The sequence below is a fragment of the Bos taurus genome, chromosome 2, assembly GCF_002263795.3.
Source record: "Bos taurus isolate L1 Dominette 01449 registration number 42190680 breed Hereford chromosome 2, ARS-UCD2.0, whole genome shotgun sequence".
In the NCBI taxonomy this organism is placed as follows: Eukaryota; Metazoa; Chordata; class Mammalia; order Artiodactyla; family Bovidae; genus Bos; species Bos taurus.
The window spans coordinates 43751577-43773428 of record NC_037329.1 but is presented as its reverse complement, the minus strand read 5'-3'; the positions used below and the strand labels follow the sequence as shown (position 1 = coordinate 43773428).

The 21852-nt window shown below is 41.9% G+C and overlaps 1 protein-coding gene and 1 long non-coding RNA gene across 6 annotated transcripts in view; both read left to right on the top strand.

Annotated features, from left to right (window-relative positions):
- FMNL2 (formin like 2) overlaps nt 1–21852 on the top strand; it is a 332616-nt gene that overhangs the window by 93269 nt on the left and 217495 nt on the right.
- The window catches only part of LOC112442568 (uncharacterized), a 63402-nt gene that overhangs the window by 23791 nt on the left and 17759 nt on the right, over nt 1–21852 (top strand). Inside the window, exon 1 of the long non-coding RNA XR_003030741.2 lies at nt 1–21852. This exon is cut by the window's left edge and continues 23791 nt beyond it; it is cut by the window's right edge and continues 17191 nt beyond it. This is a non-coding gene — a long non-coding RNA (uncharacterized lncRNA).

Sequence of the window (21852 nt, the reverse complement as noted above, 5' to 3'; positions counted from 1 at the left end):
GGTGAAGTGTGTTGCCATATTGCCAAATCACCCTTTAAATGGTGGTATGCTGGGACCTCTCTGGTAGTCCCGTGGTTAAGAGTCCGCCTTCCAGTGCAAGGGATGTGAGTTCAATCCCTGGTTCGGGGCAAGCCCGCAAAACTAGAGAGAAGCCCGTGCCTCAGTGAAAAATCCTGCATACTGTAACTAGGACCCATCATAGCCAAAAATAAAAATAAATAAATACGTTTTAAAAAGTGGTACTGATTTACGTTACCAACGGTGTAAATTTCTTTGTTTCCTTCCCCCTATTCTTTCCAACTTTGCATATTATCAAATGTTTGGCAATTGTTTGATAAAATTCTCCTTCCAAAAATGTTTTAAGTAATTATTCTACAGTTAAAATAGATTTTTCATAACATTAAAAAAAATGTTTTAAGTGACTACTGTGACTACTACTGTGTATTCTCTGCTGGAAAAGAACAGTAAATCAGAAACATATTTCCTGCTGTTATAGAAGCCTATGGTTTATTGAGAGGGAGGGACAGAAAAGTAAGCAAATCACAATTCACAATTACTTTATGCATAACTTTATCTTGGAAACAAAGGAGCAACTGTAGCAATCTGTGTAGTTTAATTTAAAGCTTAAAATGCTTCATCAGTAGGCCTTATTGCTGCTTATGTTGCTGCGGTGTTTTTCTTACCTGTAGTATGTTTTCCATTTGATTTCTTCTTGCATCTTTTACGTAACCTCATCTCCAAATTTAAGAGCCTTTCCTTTCCCTCCAGATACATTGAATAAATAGCAGATATCCTGTCTTTAGAGACTCTTCTCAAAAGTTTTCTGAAATGATACCATTTTTATTCTTTTATTTTAGGAGGGGGACTACTATACAGTGTGTTGGAAATGTGAGAAATGTCTACTAATTTGAAGCAAAAGTTTATAGAGGAACTTCCTTGGCGGTCCAGTGGCTAAGATACTCCATGTTCCCAATATAGAGGGTCCAGGTTAGATCCCTGGTCAGGGAACTAAATCTTACATGGTGCAACTAAAAAAAAAAAAAAAGATACCACATGCTGCAACTGAGACCTGACACAGCCAAATAAAAAATAAGTAAATATTTTAAAAATTTTGTAAAAAGCCTGTGTTTTAACTAAATTGCATTTTGTAATTTTGTAACATGGCTGTTGATCTTTAATCATTGTGACTGGTTGGAGGTCAAGATGCGGGGTAGAAAATGTTCCTAGTTATTACAGTATGTCACATCTTAATGTCTGATGCTATTTTTCTGATCTGTCAACTTACCTAACCCTGTCGTATGAAAATGCTTAAAGTCTCAGGCAGTGTGCAGTGTCTGTCCAGTTGTGATCACATGAAGTTGTCCCCTCCTGGCCAACACCCCTGCCTTCTTTTGCATTTAAACTCTGGCTCCCTTTCTAGAATCTGGTTAAGGGGCTGATTGTGAAAACTGGAGGATGAATTGGTAAAAACGTCCTGCCTCTGGTGATTAATTTTTCTTTTCTACACCCTTTCAGAGATAGAGAATATTGAAACTTAAAGGAAAGAAAAGGATGGTGGTGGTGGTTTAGTTGCTAAGTTGTGTCCGAATCTTATGACCCCATGGACTGTAGCCTGCCAGGATCCTCTGTCCATGGGATTCTCCAGGTGAGGATACTGGAGTGGGTTGCCATTTCCCACTCCTGAAGAAAAGGATAAAAGCGTAGTATTTGAATTTGCCAGCTTTTCCAGATCTGCAGTGAAGAACCATGGCCAAATCAATGTGGTTGGTATTTACTGTTAGTTCCCTTAGGTGAGCCACTTCTCTTCTTTCTTTCCCTTCTAAGGCTTTTTTTTTTTTTTTTTTGCAGCATCTGTTTTCAACCTGTCTTTAGTTTTGGTTACATTCTTTTTCATTTCTAACTCAAAAGTATTTAGGAAATTGATTCTTTAAGATTTGTCTCTGAACTAACACTGTAGGATAGGAATCCAGGACTGGAGTTTGCTCCCCAGGGCCATGAATGTTATGTTCGGGTTGAAATGTCTATGTTTTCCTCTCTGTAGTCTTCTTCCACCTTCTGAAATGAAGGGACTAGACTCAACGAGCTCCATCTTTTTCATTCAGCTCAGCAGTTCCGTGCATGTATCGCATCTGTGTGTCTGTCTTGAATCTTCAAAAAGCAGTATGTGGCAGCAGGTATGCACTCTGAACAGCTGATAACTTGAGGATTTTTGTACAACTGGTTTTTATCAAACACTGATTAAGTATCGTCTCACTGGCAAGTGCAGGGGTGTTCATTTTCCATGTGGAGGTGGAGAGATTGTCATCTGCCTGAGTGTAGGAAATGTTCTCATATTAGCCCTCTTTGGAACTTGGGGCTATGTGATTCTTGGTCTGTTCCTTGGCAAAAGGCACCCCTTCACCAGCATGAATTTAAATGTGGGCTCACCCCTTTACTTCCATTTATTAATGTTCTGTTTCGGCTAAACCAGCTTCGTGCTGCATGTGTTTTACTCACGTCATTTAGTTGAGATGAAAGTGGACTATTATTTCCTATGGCCCCATGATAGCATAGATGAGCCCAGGCGTAGGGGCCCAGTTGAAGATGCGAACATTGTGGGGCAAGTTAATGTTCATATACCTGCTTTCAGCTCCATTAATCCGTCATCTTTCTTTAAAAGTTTGATTCAGGATTTATTTCAGCAAATCCTCACATTATAAAACTCTGGCTCTTATTTTGCTCATTGATGGTTAAAAATGGACCTTGCCTTGCATCTGTTTTGAATGATTGGGTTTTGTGTTTTGCTTTACAAAGGCAAAGTGATTTTGAGGGCTGAAAGCTGATCTTTTTTTTTTTTTTTGGTTTCTGCAGATTTGGAAAATAATGATTTTTTTTTAAGGTCAATTATTATTTTCTTTATCACAGCAAGGAAAAGAGATCACTTTTAGGAACTGCTGGTTTAAATCATCTTCCTTGAAAGTTAGTTTTGTCTTGTTTCATCCAAAAATGGAGGAAATTAATCCACACCCTCATAGGTTGATTATAAAGTTGAGATAATGATGTGAAGACTGAAAATTAGAGTTAAGAGAAATTGAGTTAATCTAAGATTACTTATCAGTTTTTCAGTAACCTAAAGTTTAAAAAGTATCTTGTCTACCAGCCTGCTGCCTGTGCTCAGTTAATCCAAGAGGCTCTGCTTTTCAGCAAAGGGAGAAAGATTCATTTTCTTTTTTTTTTTTTTGGTGGAAATGAAACATTCTCTCTTCTAGCTTCTACAGTAGATGAGTAACATGTTTTTGAAACTACTGTGATTTTGAATTAGTCATTTAAACATCAGATATATTCTTTTTAGGTTGAGTAGCATACTTTGTATTATGATGATTTGTAACCAGTTTGTAAAACTTGAAGTACAGGACAAAATAAGAGGTATTAATATGCCATGTGCCTGTGCCTGTTTTAAAGATTAAATCTGAGAAGTGTTTTGAATATTTTTGAGACATTTCCCCCTCCCCGTCTGTATGTGTGTGAAGTTTTATGAAATGGGCTTTGTGCTGTCACTTGTTATCTGTATTTGGCTAATACCTATGTAAAAGGAAGTGGGGACCTCATATGCTGAATATGTGTTTTCTTCTCATAAATAGGGATCAGTGGTTGCATTCTTTAGAGAGTCTGCAATGATTCAGTTTTTATGGCCACTTTACTTTCATTCTGGTATTGCCTCTGTTGAATGAGCATGTGAAAGCTTGACATCGTGATTCATCTTCTGATTTTGCAGTAATTCAAAGTGGAGCAGAAGCATCATGAGAATCATGCCAGTTTTCTTAAGGTTTGACACATCTATCTTAATTCACAGTATTGTTCTAAAGATTCACCAGGAAACACACACACACGCACAGAGGCAGTAGGACATCTGAAGGGACTTGGCTGCCTTCTGTTCTTTTCCCGTCTCCTCCCTTTGTTTTCCAGATGCATCAGCAGATGGCTGTCCAAAGCTCTAAATTTGTACCTTGTATGACCTTTAGCCTGGAGAAAGGCAGATCTCTTCTGAGAGGAAACTTCCAGGCCGTCGCCAGGAGGTGTTTTGTTGTCATAAATAAATTCAGGTCTTTGGCTGTTCTTTCTCAGGTTTATGCAGCGTAGGCTTTCCTGCGACTGTCACAAATTTAAAGATGAGATGAAACTGGAGAACATTCTATGGTATTTCCTGAGTCCGGCAGTGTGAGAGAATATAGAAGCTTCAGTATGCTTCTCCTGAGGGCTGGCTTTGAAAGAAGCTTTGAGGCTGCCCAGGAGACAAGGCATTGTCTTTGGAGTCAGGCAGACTTGGGTTTGGGTTCTGCCTCTGCTGTGTGCTGGCAGATCTTACCTCATAGAGCTGTTAGCATTGAATGAGGCCTTAGGTATAGTAGCAGCCCAGAACGGATCAGATGTAATGGGTGCTCAGTAAGTGGTTCATGTTTCCTCCTAAGAGCTCATTCTTAAATCTCTGCATTTAAGAACAGGAGGCTCAGGACGAACCAAGGGAAGGAACCTTGTGTGCTACTAAGCAGAGAATCAGAAAAAGAATCATGTGAATAATTGTATTAGCTCCTTCATCATCCATTGTGTAATCCATTGCCTTAGGCCCTTTTCAACTATTGTAATCCAGCCACGGGAGGATGTAGATTGTTTTAAATTAGTGGCTTGCCCTTGTTGGTGAGAACTCATTTTATGGGGAGAAATCATGTAGGTTACATATGTCCATAGACAAAAGACCTAAAGGTGAAGGAAATTGATGTGTTTATCCCGGAGGAGAGAAAATAAACCCAACCTCTTCCCTTCCTGCCACCAGGCCGCAGGGTTGACCGTCAATGGGAAGTCTTGTCTCGCGTCGGTGTTGACTCTTAATGAAGTGTGGTAAGGGTATCGGTGTTAGGTTTCCCAGGTGGCTCACTAGTAAAGAATTCGCCTGCCAAGCAGAAGATGCAGGTTCGATCCCTGGGTGGGGAAGATCCCTTGGAGAAGGAAATGTCAACCAGTCTTCTTTCCTGGAGAATCCCATGGACAGAGGAGCCTCGTGGGCTACAGTCCATGGGGTAGCAAAACAGTCGGACACGACTTAGCCACTAAATAGCAACAACAAGGGTATCAAGGTTGATCTGATCATAAAGTTAAATTGCTTCTGAGTATGATGTTTCATTGTGAGATGATAGGAAAAGTTGGAAAAAGTAAGTGGGGTTGTTCAGGATGCCTAGGAGTCCTTGAGGAAAATGTGTCACCACGTCGCCGCCTGTGTCTGCCTGATGGAGCCTGTGTTCCGAGCATGGTGGATAAAGCAGGGTGAGCATTTTCCTTCCTCACTACTGTATTCTGGTCCCTCCCCACTGTTGGCCCCACCCTTCTAAAGAAAGCTCTGTAGATGGCAGTGGGAGAAAATTAGTCTGATGTAGTCTGGAGAAAATTTGTGTCCTGCCCTGCTTTCCCCAGCTTTGAAAAATCTCAAATGCAAGGCCAAACAATGAATTATTACTAGAGGAAACTGGTACTATTAATGTCATGTAAGGAGAAAGCCCATTTTGAGTAGAAACAGAAGGACGTTTATGAGGGGAAAGTTGGCTGGTGATGGCAAAACTCAGCAGTAAGAAACTTAACTATAATTATTCCACTGAATTTTTTAGAAGGAATCTTCCAACTGTTGGAAGTTGTCTAGTAATTAGCATAGTAGCCATTAACAAAATTCTGCTCTGACCTAGAGCAGCAGGGGAGGGATGGGGTTAGGTATGTAAATTTTATGCAGACCAGGTTGTATAGCAGGAAAGTAATGCTCAGTGAGTTTTCATGTTAGATCAGCCCTTTTAGAATGTACAGATGCCAGGGGCTGTAGGTGGATGGAGGTGTTAGGGTTGTGTATGATCTGGCAGCACTTTGAAAACTGCATGTTTGGGGTTCGTATTTCTAGTTGCAGCTGAATCTGATTTTGAGAGTTTAATCTCTTTGAATCAAACTAGGTATAAGAATTAGACATTTGATCTCATGCATCTTATGCAATATGCAGAAAACCAAGTGCTTCCTCAGCTTCGATGTGATCTGGATCCCTGCTGGTCTTTGATTCTAGTTTGTGTGCAGTGATGAGCTGGTACCTTCGTGATGATGGGGTCTTCCTGTATAGCTGAGGGGCTCCTGCAGAACACAGCAGTGGGTTTATGAATCAGCCTGAGTCCTGCTTTCCCTAGTAGGCTGGCAGTTGGCTTTAGGTGGCCGATGGGTTTGTTACTGGCTGTAGTTAGGCAGGTAGGCTTAGCTCCTTTAATTATTCATGCCACTTTGGGAAAGCATAAGCTGACTATTCAGAGCTCTGGGGCCTGGATTTGGGTAGGAATTCTTTGGCTAGGCCAGCTGCAGGATTAGCATGAATGTGATACTAATCCCTGGGCCGGTCCCTCCGAGCAGCACACACACATGCTTGTTTTTCCCATCAGAGTTCACAGGCACATGCTCGGGAGTGCTGAGTGGGCTCTGGCACTTACTATCTAGGCTGTGCGGTTGTGGCCAAGGAGGTTTGGAGCATTTGTCAGTCTCCAAGATAGATCACAGATGCTGCCTAGAAGGTGTTCTTACATTGCATGTCTCTGGAGGCACTGGAATTGTATGGCTTTGATTTATTTACTCAGAAAAAGACAAATATCACATGATTATAATCAATTTATGAAACAGATTCACAGACACAGAAAGCAGACTTATGGTTACTGAAGGGGAAAGGGTTGAGGGAAGAATAAATTAGGAGTTTGGGATTAACAAACTATTGTGTATAACATAAACAACAAGGTCCTACTGTATAGCATAGGGAACTCTATTCAATATCCTGTAATAAACCTTAGTGGAAAAGAATATGAAAAAGAACATATATATACATATAATCGAATCACTTTGCTAAACTAATCACTTTTCTGGGAACTAACACAACACTGTAAATCAGTCATGTTGTTGTTTAGTCGCTAAGTCCTATCCGACTCTTGCGGCCTCGTGGACTGTTGCCTGCCAGGCTCCTCTGTCCATGGGATTTCCTAGGCAAGAAATACCAGAGTGAGTTGCCATGACCCAGGGATTGAACCCACATCTCCTGCTTGGCAGGTGGATTCTTAACCACTGATCCACCAGGGACGCTCCAAATCAACCATACTTAAAAAAAATAAAAAAGCCATAACTAGTGATGGTGCATTGTGTAAAGGTGATTAAAAAGAGATGTGTGGGATAAGTGGGCTGTTTTAGACTATCTCTCTTGAATATAGATTTTCCAGCATTTTAATTTTGTTCATTGTGGGATCGAGAGGTATAGCTTGTTGGGACTGAGAGAAATGAAAGATAATTTAACAAACAAATTAAACAACAAATTGTTAACAACAAATTGCTGACCTCAGCAAGTCCCTGTGATACTCTAGGATTTTATTGTGCTACTTGATTGGAGTTAGAGGGAGCGTGACTATTTCCTGTCTAGAAATAAGCCCGGGTGCCGAGACTTGACGAGGCCGCAACCACCACGTACGTCTTCCACCCACTGGAGTCCCAAGTTTGCTCCCTCCACATTCCCTTCCTTCCACTCTTACAGTATTCCAGTGTGTACGAAAAGTGTCCCTACCACCAGAAGACCTGTTTGGGTTTTTTTTTCCCCTCTCATCTTTTTCAGTGAAGATTTCTCAAGCAGAAAGTGCCGTGCAGTACTGCAGTCCCATACTTGATAAATTCTGATCTTTCCCTGCTTCCTGACCCCGTTACAAACCTAGTGTAAAAGTTAGGAACTGAACTCCACCTGCTGTACCCTGTCTCGGAATTTCACTGGCTTATTGTTCATCTGTTCAAGTTACAGTTTAGTATAGATACTCTTGTTAGGTGAGTGGGTGGCCAGACTTTTTTCTTTTTCTGCCTTACTGTCCCTTCAGCTTTGGACTCTTGAGTTTAGCTAGCCAAAGGGAACGAGAGGGTGAAGGGACTCCACTTCTTTGCCAGTTTAGCGCAGAAGTGATGTATATTACTTCCCCTTGTTGTCTCTGGTGCTGAGAAATATGAGATGCAAAGAGCCTAGGAAATAGTGCCATGGTTAGAAACCCATTTCCCAGTGACAAGTTGACAGTATGAAGAGGAAGTAAGCATCCTGGTGGACAGGTCATCCCCCGTGGCCACATTTATACATTCCAAGAATCTAGACTAGATTCCAAGAATCTAGTGTTTGGATATTTCGGGACTAGGCATTAGATATGCCACTGTGTATCTCAGATGGGATCCAGTTGTAAACGTCTAGGGATCCATTTTCCTACCTGCCATGCCTGTTTGCACAGGTCTTTGTAAAGATCAAATGAAAGAGGATGAGGGTACCCTGGCAAGAGGAAACAGACTCTAGCTGCCAGGCAGTGGAATGATGACAGTGAGTGAGCCCTGTTTGTGGTGAAAAAGATGCTCTGGCCCAGCAGAAATAACACGAACTTCATGAAACCTTCCCTAATTTGCAGCAGGTCACTGGATTGATTTAATGCTGCTTTTTTGAAAACAGATAAATCTTTATTATGCCTTTTTATAGTCTGTTGGTTTGGCTGAAATTCTTTGTAATTCTAGTGGCAATAAGAACAGCTAAGACATTAGGGTCCATTAGTAAAAATCCCAGATTCAAGCAATTGAAACAAAAAGTGATCCAGTAGTCCCCTTTGTCCATTCTTCATCACATCTATGAGAATCATATGGTGGTCCTTAAATATCATTATCTTTTGGCTGTTTCTTGGGTGTGTCTATTGAAAGAGGGCAATTTGAGACCATTTACTCAGTTCTGAACCTCTCATGTGTTCTAAAAGACACTAAAATATGTGAGGGAGGAAAAATCCAGAGTCTTTATGAAATGTATACTTGAAACAAGAGAGATGTCCTCCTTCAATTTGGCCATGACAAATGAAAGAGAATTACATGGACACATTGGGAGGTGTTTTCAGTGAAATTTGCCCTTGAGGTTTGTCTTCTCTCTTCTTAGTGCCAAAATGAGAAGGCAGGCTGCCCAAATGCTAGCATTTGACACATTAAAAGGGAAGTTTGGCTAGAAAATGGGAAATGTGTTCAAATGAGACCACACAGACATTAGGGAGAGTGAGACCGCCTGTTCAGCATTAGGTTTCAATAGAATAAATAGAAAATGGTGTCATGATGTTGACTCATCTTCCTTCTGGACACAGTCATTGAGAAATCAGAAGTAGTTGGCCAGCTTCCTCTTGTTATCTAGAAGCAGAAGGGACAAACTCAGGGGTGCAGGAGCCATACAGTTACTTAAGTGGGTGATGCAGGCTTGGAGGAGAGGGTAGGGGAGAGATCAAGTCTTTGGAGGAAGGGAGAGAAAGTAGGCTTTAGACAGAAACGCAGCACAGTGTTGTCAGATCCTTAGATTTTTTTGGACAGAGACGCATACTGTGTAGGTTAGTGAAGTTGATATGCATGTCTTATTTGTCCTGGGTGCTGCTGGACTGTGGCTTCCATTTTAGTGGCAGGAAACACCATCTTTGCTTCTGGGCACAGGATGGACAGGGAGGCTCCCTGCTTTAGCAGCATATTGTCCAAGTAAAAGGCTCAGTGTTTGCAGTCGTGGTCTCAGGGTGCTAATGTTATTTTGCATGTATAAATTTATAGGGCTATATGGAGAATCTGCTATTATTTGATACTCCTTCATAAACTGAAATTTTATTTACTTTATAGGAATGTCATAATCATCAGTTTCCTACATATGAGTTTCTAGTACTTGAGATTGGGAAATCAGTAATAAAGAAGGTTTATTTGGGATTTAGAAAAGGCAGAGGAACCAGAGATCAAATTGCCAACATCCGCTGGATCATCAAAAAAGCAAGAGAGCTCCGGAAAAACATCTATTTCTGCTTTATTGACTATGCCAAAGCTTTTGACTGTGGATCCCAACAGACTGGAAAATTCTTCAAGCGATGCGAATACCAGACCACCTGACCTGCCTCCTGAGAAATCTGTATGCAGGTCAAGAAGCAACAGTTAGAATTGGACATGGAACAACAGACTGGTTCCAAATAGGAAAAGGAGTATGTCAAGGCTGTATATTGTCACCCTGCTTATTTAAGTTACATGCAGAGTACATCATGAAAAATGCCGGGCTGGATGAAGCACAAGCTTGGAATCAAGATTGCTGGGAGAAATATCAATAACCTCAGATATGCAGATGACACTACCCTTATGGCAGAAAGCAAACTAAAGAGCCTCTTGTTGAAAGTGAAAGAGGAGAGTGAAAAAGTTGGCTTAAAGCTCAACATGCAGAAAACTAAGATCATGGCATCCAGTCCCATCACTTCATGACAAATAGGTGGGGAAACGATGGAAACAGTGAGAGACTTTATTTTCTTGGGCTCCAATATCACTGCAGATGGTAACTGCAGCCATGAAATTAAAAGATGCTTGCTTCTTGGAAGAAAAGCTATGACCAACCTAGACAACATATTAAAAAGCAGAGACGTTACTTTGCCAACAAAGGGCTGTCTAGTCAAAGCTGTGGTTTTTCTAGTAGTCATGTTACAGATCTGCATGCAAATGTGGATCTGAGAGTTGGACTATAAAGAAAGCTGAGCGCCAAAGAATTGATGCTTTTGAACTGTGGTGTTGGAGAAGACTCTTGAGAGTCCCTTGGACTGCAGGAGCTCCAACCAGTCCATCCTAAAAGAAATCAGTCCTGAATATTCATTGGAAGGACTGATGCTGAAGCTGAAACTCCAATAATTTGGCCACCTGATGCGGAGAACTGACTCGTTTGAAAAGACCCTGATACTGGGAAAGATTGAAGGTGGGAGGAGGAGGGGACGACAGAGGATGAGATGGTTGGATGGCATCACCGACTCAATGGACATGAATTTGCGCAAGCTCTGGGGTTTGGTGATACACAGGAAAGTCTGGTGTGCTGCAGTCTACGGTGTTGCAGAGTTGAACACGACTGAGTAACTGATTTGGGATTGAAAGTGTAACCAGTTTATAATTTATTCAGTTATTGAAAAGAAAGTAAAATTAAAAACAAATTCTTGACTGGTCTATCAAATAGATTGAATTCAGTTTAATTCTTTGTGTGAGGTGCCATATCTAATTGAAGTGTTCTAGGGCTAATATCCGTATCTTTTTAGGAGATTTGGCATTTAGAAGGAAAAAGTTCCTTGGTGTAGAAAAAGAAATGACCATGTAACATGTGGAAATTGACAAAAATGGAATAGAATTAGAAAGAAACTAGGAGTGTTGTGTGTCTATTTAAAAATCGCTAATTTGAGGATTGAAAAATCTAACAAACTACTCCAAAAAAAAAAAAAAAAAAATCCTGAACTCTTACATCAGGAACTGAATGCAAGTTATGTTAGGTTCAAGATTTATTTTCCTTAAGAAAAATCTTTTGGGGTGTGCTTTGTTTTTCAGTCTAACCCAAATTTTATCTTATTTTACATAATGGGTATTGAAATTAAATAAGAAAACAGGTTTTAAAACATGCATTTTTACTAAAAGGTGTTTTGTTCTAGGTGTGAAAGTGACTTTTGTACACAATAGTCTCTCTGTGGGAACCTTCATCTGTAGATTGGGAATGCTGCTGCTGCTAAATCGCTTGAGTCGTGTCAGTTTCCTGTATTTTGCAGATTACAAGTTGTATTCTTTCCCCAGCTAGGATCAGTAGGGTAACCTTCTTAGAAGTCAGTGCCCTGATATGTTTGACCCTGCTGCTGCTGCTAAGCTGCTAAATCACTTCAGTCGTGTCCAACTCTGTGCGACCCCATAGACGGCAGCCCACCAGGCTCCCCCGTCCCTGAGATTCTCCAGGCAAGAACACTGGAGTGGGTTGCCATTTCCTTCTCCAATGCATGAAAGTGAAAAGTGAAAGGAAAGTCGCTCAGTTGTGTCCAACTCTTAGCGACCCCATGGACTGCAGCCTACCAGGCTCCTCCGTCCATGGGATTTTCCAGGCAAGAGTACTGGAGTGGGGTGCCATTGCCTTCTCTGATCTTTGACCCTAAAGACACTGAAAAAAGGAACAAGTCCTTATTATGTGCCAGGTATTGCAAAAGTGAATTATATAGTTACTCCTTTAATGCTAAAGAACAGTCTGCAAGATCAGTTCAGTCGCTCAGTCGTGTCCGACTCTGAACTGAACTGGGTAGATTGGTTTTACCATAAATAAATTTTGATCATATACTTTGTAGAATTGAACAAAAGAGTTGGCATCTTAACCGCTAGTAGCAAGCAGATAATGAAGTTGCAATGCAGTACTGCCAAGTGGATCCTCTACTGAGAATATCTAAGGAAGTGCCACAAAGTGAGGACTGAGCTTATAAGAACTTTGGGTCAACCTGCTTTCCCACATGAAAGAGTTAGGACTTTGTTAAGTTGCTAAGTTGTGTCCTGCTCTTTTTACAACCGCATGGACTGTAGCCTGCCAGGCTCCCCTGTCTTTGGGATTTCCCAGGCAAGAATACTGGAATGGGTTGCCATTTCCTTCTTCAGGGGATCTTCCCGACCCAGGGATTGAACCCACGTCTCCTTCACTAGCAGGTGGATTCCTTACCAACGAGCCACCAGGGAGGCCCTGTGATGGCTTTATTGGGCCATTACTATGGCATTTAGTACCAAACTCAGCTATGAAGTTGCTTGCTTGTTGAAAGACATGGAAAAGAGAAAAATTTAATAAATGTGCATGCTGTGACTTTATGCTTGCAAAGAACCAAAATCTTCTGCTTGTTAGTCTGGCTGTGAAAACTGACATGTCCTTCTGCCTCTTAACAAGCACACTGCTGATAAGGACAAGGGAAATGGCATCACTGACTGTTTGGGCTCAGGAATTCTTCCGTTTGCCTTAGAGTAAGAACAGTGTTTTCTTGGAAGGTCAAGTTGAAACTGTCTTCATAGGATTCAATTCTTGTGACATCAGTTTCAGAAGTCCTCCTTGATACATATCTGTAGTTCACAGCAGTGACTAAACTTGTGGTTAAAAAACAAACAAAAAGAATAATTTGTTACAGATAGAGCCATGTGGAAAATACTTTCTTTTTCAAGCTGTGAGTCCTTAGGGGAGAATCTGCTTGTAGAAGATGCTGACAAGTTTTCATTCTTTCCCTTTGAAGTGTTTCTTTAGTCTTTCCCCGCCAGAGATGGGAGACTACTTTTATGGGAGTGATAAGAACGTTATTATGGAAAGGTTATTAAGTTCTTGTTTACTTAAATATGAAATATGGCTAAATCTTACTAGCCTACAAGATGGTTGAAATGTAAACCTCTGAAAGGGTGGAAATCAAAGAAAAACTGCCTTTACCTTGATTTTTTCAAAGAGGGAAATAATTGGGAAGGCAAGTTCTCTGTGACTTTTTATTTTTTTTTGATGCTTTTGTTTTTATTTTTTTTAATTTAATTTTATTTTTAAACTTTACATAATTAGTTTTGCCAAATATCTCTGTGACTTTTTAGAAGTGTGATTTCTGGAGCCTTAATCAACACCATTTATGGACTGTTTAAAATATGCAGAGCACTAAATGTGATTATAGGTAATGAAATTTTAGAGTTGGAATTGATCTTAGTTGTCATTTTATTCTTCCTGCTTATTTTGAAAACAAGGCAACTGAGAAGAGAGACAGTTTTGCCCTTGAGGAAGTCGAACTGTTGAATAGGTAGATACAAGTGTCTTATAAATAGTCTTGAGTTTGATGGTGCAGCAAGTGATATTTATACAGACACACATACACACCTCCTTTAAATACTGAGGATCTATGGAGTGATAAGAGTTTGCCTGATTATAGTGATATTTCCTGAGAGGAGGTGGGATTTGAAGCAATTTTAGCAGAAGGTGAGGGACCTGGGGTAGTAGAGTTAAAGAAGATACGGGACTGTGATGGGAAATGAGTAATTGGTGAGAACCCAGAAGGCCAATTTGAGGTGTGTGTTTAATTTATAGGACCAAATATTGAGAGAATAAGTTCTTACCACTTAGGAGTTTTAAGCAGGAAATAGTGGCTAAGGAGTTCTGTATAGTAAATCTGTTGTGGCCGGTTTTTTGGTTGGTGAAGGGGGACAGGATGAATGGATGAAGAACAGGTATTATTTTGACACCTGAGAAAGGAAGAAAGTATTATTTTCCATTACGTGTTTAGATAGTTTATCTTCTTGGTCTCATTTCTTGATCATTCTAGGTGTGAACCAATTTCCTCAGCGTGCCATAATTCTCTTTCTTCATTTTCCAAATGCTATTGCTTTCGCCAGTAATACCTTCCTCATAGTCTCACCCCTAGACATTTTTTGTCTGTTTAGTTCCTATTCAACCATCATTTCTCATATTGGGGATGATGGTTTCTATAATAAATGATATTGAAGAACTTGATCTTTGTTGTAGGGACAGTGACAAGCCACTGAAGGCTTTCAATCAGGAGAGTGATGTGAGCAGATTGATATTTTAAAGCAGTGGTTCTCACACTGCATCACAGTTACCTGGTTTTGTTCTGTGCTTAGTCTCTCAGTCATGTCTGACTCTTTGTGACCCTATGGACTGTAGCCCTCCAGGCTCCACTGTCCTTGGGATTCTCCAGGCAAGAATACTGGAGTGGGTTGCCATGCCCTCCTCCGGGGATCTTCCCAACCCAGGGATTGAACCCATGTCTCCCGCATTACAGGCGGACTCTTTACCAGCTGAGCTACCAGGAAAGCCAAGAATACTGCAGTGGGTAGCCTATCCCTTCGCCAGGGGATCTTCCAGACCGAGGAATCAAACCGGGGTCTCCTGCATTGTAGGATGATTCTTTACCAGCTGAGCTACCCACAATGACCTAAAGGGCTTGTTAAAACATGTTACTGGACCCCACCCCCAGAGTTTCTGATTAAGTAGGTCTGGGGAGGAGCCTGAAAATTTGCATTTTAACAAGTTCTCAGGTGTTGCAGCTGATCTGAGGACCCCACTTTCAGAATTACCCGTTGAGAAGGGCCACTGAAACTGAAGTGGAGATGAATGGGGATGGATGGGTGGGTGGGCAAGACTGGAGGCAGGGAAAACAATCTGGAAGCCATATCACTATGTCAGATGGCAATGAAGAGAAGATGTAGGTCTATCAGGAGATGCTTAAGAGAGAGAGTGATTGGTCAGAGATGAGAAATCAAGGAAAAAACCCTGGCTTCTTACATGGGGACCAGGTGGGTGGTGGTGCTATTCACTAGAAAGCACACAGTGATCAGATTTTTTTTGTGAGTGATCAAGGGGCAGGATGGTGATGAGATTGTGTGCCTTTGAGACATCTAAGTCATTTGTTGAGACATTGACCGTAAGTTCAGAGGTGAGAGAAGCTGCTGGTAACAGCTTTGGGAGTTATCAGCATGGAATTGGGAGCTGACCCTTGGGAGTAGATGAGATGGGTAGGAAAATGTGTAAGGCAAAGACAGCCAGGGACAGAACCCTGAGGATCACAGGTCAGTTCAGTCGCTCAGTCGTGTCCAACTCTGCGACCACATGAACCACAGCATGCCAGGCCTCCCTGTCCATCACCAAGTCCCGGAGTTTATCCAAACTCATGTCCATTGAGTTGGTGATGCCATCCAGCCATCTTATCCTCTGTCATCCCCTTCTCCTCCTGCCTTCAATCTTTTCCAGCATCAGGGTCTTTTCAAATGAGTTAGCTCTTCTCATGAGGTGGCCAAAGTACTGGAGTTTCAGCTTCAACATCAGTCCTTCCAATGAACACCCAGGGCTGATCTCCTTTAGGATGGACTGGTTGGATCTCCTTGCAGTCCAAGGGACTCTCAATAGTCTTCTCCAACACCACAGTTCAAAAGCATCAATTCTTCTGTGCTCAGCTTTCTTTATAGTCGAACTCTCACATAATCATGTATGGATATGAGGGTCACAGGAATCAAGGAAAGCTGGAGGAGGAAGATTAGGAGCAGCTTGAGAAGTGGATTAAAAAAAACAAACAGGGATGTGCACTGTTTCAGGAGGGAGGTGCTGCTGGGAATGTAGGGAAGTAAGCACTGTCTGATCTAAGAGCACAGAAATTCCCCATGCACTTAGTGTTGACCGAGCCTGTGTGGGGCCAGGCTCTGTGCTAGACACTGTGGCTTTAACCATGACCTAGATTTTTCAGTGGCTGGGAAGAGGCAGAAGCCAGACATCACTGGCTTTAGGGAGGATCAGGGTAGAGACAGACTGTTTAAACAGTGTATTCTAGAAGGTCGGCTGGAAGAGAGAGGAGGCAGAGCAGAGGGGAGAGTGGGTGACATGAGGTCTGGGGGAAGATTTTTTTCCTCATTGTGATGGAAGAGACTTGAGCATGTTTAGATGTAATAGGAAGACTCAGAGGTTTAGAAGGATGGGAAATGTTGATAGAGGAAAGTTCTGTGAGGATATGGGATGGGAAGGAAGGAGACCACGGCACAGACCACAGCATGGGCTGGTCTGCTTGCCTGTCCCACAGTGGCTAGCTTTATACTTGGACCAAGTGGGGTCTCTCAGTTATAGGTCACAAAGGCCTGAGTTTCCAGCAGTAAGGATTTCTTTCTTTCTTTTTTTAACGTATGTTTTTTGGTTGTACTGGGTCTTTGTTGCTGCAGGAGGGCTTTTCTCTAGTTGCCACGAGCAGGCTTCTCTTTGCGGTAGCTTTTCTTATGTGGAGCACAGGTTCTGTGCTCTCAGGCTTCAGTACTTGTGGCACACAGGCTCAGTACTTGTGGCTCCCAGACCCTAGACAGGCTCAGTAGTTGAGGCACACAGGCTTGAGTCGACCCATGGCATGTGGACTCTTCCTGGACCAGGGATTGAACCCGTGTCCCTTGCATTGGCAGGTGGATTCTTATCCACTGTACCATCAGGGAAGCCCAAAGATTCATTCCTTTGGGCTGTTTTCCATAATTACTATTAAAGCTATTCCTCAGAGCAATAACGCATTACAAAACTAGACTCCATTGAGCAAGTGAGTTCTCTGTTTCCCACTCATCCTGGTGGGAGGTACTGAGATGGTGAGTGGTGAGGGGGGGAGGTGCACAGAGATGTGAGGATCCTTTCTCAACTTGCCTCCTTTAACTTTCAGTTCAGTGCAGATAAATGGTCCTGTGTCATATTAGCAGAGTTTTTAAGCCATTTCCTTGAGATCAGTTTGAAGATGATATTAAAATAGGATAGAATGCAGTGAATGTTCAGCACACGGACAGTCCCCCGCCCCACTACCCTGTGGGAGCGTGCACACAAGCTGGTATCAGCTGCTGCTGCTGCTGCTAAGTTGCTTCAGTCGTGTCCGACTCTGTGCGACCCCATAGACGGCAGCCCACCAGGCTCCCCGTCCCTGGAATTCTCCAGGCAAGAACACGAGTGGGTTGCCATTTCCTTCTCCAGTGCATGAAAGTGAAAAGTGAAAGTGAAGTCGCTCAGTTGTGTCTGACTCTTAGCGACCCCATGGACTGCAACCTACCAGGCTCCTCCGCCCATGCAATTTTCCAGGCAAGAGTACTGGAGTGGGGTGCCATTGCCTTCTCTGGCTGGTATTAGCACTCATACTGAAATGGCGCCAGTGCCTTAGGCCCTCCTGGGTGGGAGGCAGCCCCTCAGTCCTCTTCTTGACTGCTCTGGCTTATCTTGGTGTGTGTTAGTTGCTCAGTTGTGTCCAACTCTTTGCAACCCTATGTAGCCTGTCAGGCTCCTCTGTCCATGGGATTCTCCAGGCAAGAATACTGGAGTGGGTTGCCAATTCCCTTCTCCAGGGGATCTTCCTGACCCAGAGATTGAACCTGGATCTCCTGCATTGCAGACAGATTCTTTACCGTCTGATTATCTCTGAGGATATCACACATGGTTCACGGTCATGCCATGTTCTCCTCAGGCAGAGCCATCGGCGGGACGTGTCTCATCTCTGTTGCGACTTTGGGGGCCTTCCTGGAGGATGGGGTAACCCCCAGGAGTCTCAGTGAATCTCAGTCTGCAGAACTTTGACAGCTGATTTAATCAGATGCCTTTGATCTTGGTGCATCGGTCTCATCTCTGTAATGAAACAAAGAGCTTTACTTATATCTGTTTTACAAAGTGCCTGGTGAAAACAGTAGCTTCAGCGGCTACCTGTAGCCACATTTATTTTCCATGGACCCAGACCTGGCCTATGTGGCCAAGTTGGGTAACAGTCACCATGGTTTCCTCTTTACCCCAATTCTCTTGATGTTTCCCACTGTGGAATCCAATCATACAATAGATACCTGGAGGCTACAGGCTCTTGAGATCCAGCAATAATCAGAATTTCACCTTTGGGTGCCCCAGAATTAGAGAAGCATTGCATTCTATGGATGGTAAATTGAAGTTCATTTTAAATGCTCTAGACCATTGCTGCCCATAGGCACTTTCTGTGATGGTACAAATGTTCTGTAATCTGTGTTGACTGATATGGTAGCCACAGCTAACTGAGTTTGAAATTTTATTTAATTGTAATTACTTTTAGTTTAGACGTGGGTTTGATCCCTGGGTTGGGAAGATCCCCTGAAGAAGGGCATGGCACCCCACCCCAGTACTCTTGCTGGGAAAATCTCACAGACAGAGGATTCTGGCAGGCTGCGAGGTTGTCCGTGGTGTTGCAGAGTCAGACATTACTGAAGCGACTGAGCACACATGAGCACTTTAAATTTAAAGTGAGATAGTGACATGTGGTTAGTCACTATCACATGTAGATGGTATTAGGCCAGCAGTTCTGAAATTTTTGGTATATGGCAGAATCACCGAAGAGGACTTGCTAAAGCATAGGTTTCTAGGCCCTGAAAGTTTCTGATTCAGTAGGTCTGGGTTAGGGGTTGAAATGTTGCTTTTCTGATAGGTTCCCAGGCACTGGTGCTGGTCTGGGGAAGATCTCACTTGGAGAACTACCACTGTAGACCTGTTTTTAGCATTCAGTTTTCAACTAATTAATACAGATGGAAATGCAGTCAGCCCCTCAGGGCCCCTGGTCAGCTACTGGACAAGAGCCTAGTACCTCTTCCCTCACCCCACTCCTCAACCCCATACTAGATCCTTTTTTCCAAATCAGCACAGTTCATCTTTAAAGCTGACTCATGACACTTTCTGAGCAGCCGCAGTAGCTGAATCAATGGCCTTTTGGGGAAGTTCCAGCCCTGAACAGGCTTTGGTTTTCATTACAGCTTTATTAATTCATTTTCTAACCTTATAAGAAATTGACCATGTGTATGTATATGTAGAGTATGAGTAATTTTGTTTTTGCCAAGTTTATACTTGGCACTATAGTGAATGATTTCTGCACTCATTCTGGATGGCTGGACTGGGCTCAGATGGACTGTCCCTAGAATCTAGTTTTAATCAGTAGCCTTTATTTTTAAGCAAAGAGATAAAGTCATTTTTCAGCACCCAGAAATGCCATTAAAAAAAAACAAAACAGTTTCTATAATTACTAAGCATTCTCTCATGGGTGATTGCTTACAGAAAAAATCCTTCTCAGAATGCAAGTTGAAGTGTTTACAGATGAAATGACATGCTGTCTGAAATTCTATTTTTGAATATTGGGGAAGGAAGGGTAGATGAAACAAGACTGAAAACGATTGTAGAAGGTCCACATGAGGTGTATTACACTAGTCTACTTTTGTGATTGTTTGAAATTTTATAGAATAAGAAAAAATCCTCTTATAGAAACTAAATATAGCATTTTTACAAAGTGATTTATGAAGAAAGATTGAGGGCATGAGGAGAAGGGGGCTACAAAGGATGAGATAGTTAGATGGCATCATCAACTCAATGGACATGAGTTTGAGCAAACCCCGGAAGATCGTAAAGGACGGGGAAGCCTGGAGTGCTGCAGTCCATGGGGTTGCCAAGAGTTGGACGCTTCTGAACAACAGCTACAATCAAGTGCCAGGTGAATAGTCGAAGCTGCAAATGGAAAGTAGTTTGTTGGTTTTACTCTAGGGAATTTAACTGGCATTAAATTTTAATTTAAAGGATGCTCTGAAGTAATAGAAGAGAATAGCAATTTTTTTAGTCTAGGGGATTACGGAGAGTCATTCATGAAGAAGCTGCAAATAAGTGAGGTACTTTGTATGTGTGTGTGGTATTTAAGGAGGGGGAAATATACCCTTGCTAATTTTTCTGCACATGGCTACAGATAACTCTTCGTACAAACATACATCCCCAGCACAATGGTGCTCACTTTGATGTGTCAAAATTGTCCTTAATTTGGACAAAGAAGAGTTTTAAAAAGAAGTGTGGGAGAAGGGGCGATGGTGGGGAATCATATACCACCATCTGTAGGCAGCTTAACCTTCCTGGATGCTTGAGGTTACATTTTTCCAGGAGAGTGATGATATTCATCTGAAGGAGGAGAGAGGAGTGTTTTATTTTTAAAAAAGACTTTTCTTAATGTTCAAAAGGCTGTATGAATACATTCAGCTTATTTTTGGTTTAGGAAATTGTTTTAGATTTTCTTTAACTAGATAGTAGGAGTTGAGTATTTAAAATTTTCTTGATAATTACAAGAAGTGGTTTATTAAACAGCCACATATGTCATGCCAACTTATAGTATATAACCTAGGCCTACTCTTTCCCTTTGTATTTTTTTTTTTTTTTTTGTGGTACCACGAGATGGGTGGGATCCTAGTTCCTGGATCAAGGATCGAACCCTTGCCCCCTGAATTGGCAGCATGGAATCCCAACCACTGGATCACCAGGGAAGTCCTGCTCTTTCCCTTTGATATAGCCCATTTGTCACCCGTTGTTCCCCACTTGCAACGTCCCTTTAATGTATTTCCACGCCATTTCCATACCCCATCACCTTCACCCGCTAGTTCAATCCAAATCCCCCCTACCTAGTTTACTGCCTGTAAGTAGTGCCCTGTCCCTTCTCCTCCCCTTCCTTCAAGTGATTTCCCTCTTCTTTGTCTTCTGTGCTTGGGCCACGTGACTCAGGATTCGTTTTTTTATGACATGTATGCCTCCTTTTTTTGCCAATCACGCAGATAGTATAACAGCATCTAACAGTTGGTTATTCTCTTAAAGTACCTGACACTGCTGGCATTCCGTTGAAAATGTCTGTGAAATCTAACAAGTCTTTCAGGCGCTACTTGCTTTTATTTTTCATCTGTAATTCTATAGAGGAAAAGTTTTTCACTGGCATCTTTGTCAGTATAAGACATTGCAGGTTATACTAATGGTTACAAATGCATCTCTGGACTTTCTCCTACACCTGTAGAATTCGTTGAACCTGGTTGCATCTTTTAGGGAGTTGCTTAAAATGAATATTTTGCAGCAGAGATTTTTGCACCGAGCTTTTGGGGCTTGGGGAAAAAACCAAAAAGACTGTTCTGTATTTGATTGTTTCAGTAGTCCTTGGTGTTTAAGTATTCATTGCTTGATTTCGTGGTTTTGGATACTACTACTGGTTTGTATTATCCTTTTTTTTTTTTTTTTAATTTTATTTTATTTTTAAACTTTACATAATTGTATTAGTTTTGCCAAATATCAAAATGAATCCCCCACAGGTATACATGTGTTCCTCATCCTGAACCCTCCTCCCTCCCCATACCCTCCCTCTGGGTCTTCCCAGTGCACTAGCCCCAAGCATCCAGTATCGTGCATCGAACCTGGATTGGCATCTCGTTTCATACATGATATTTTACATGTTTCAATGCCATTCTCCCAAATCTTCCCACCCTCTCCCTCTGCAACAGAGTCCATAAGACTGTTCTATACATCAGTGTCTCTTTTGCTGTCTCGTACAAGAGGGTTATTGGTTTGTACTATCCTTTTATGGAGCTGCTTCTAGGGCATGTGCAAAGCATTAGTCAAGCAAGTGTTTATACCTGCTTGGGACTGGTATGTGTGTATGTGTTTTAAAGGATGTGGCATCTTTGTCTTGTGTGGAGTTTTAGTAA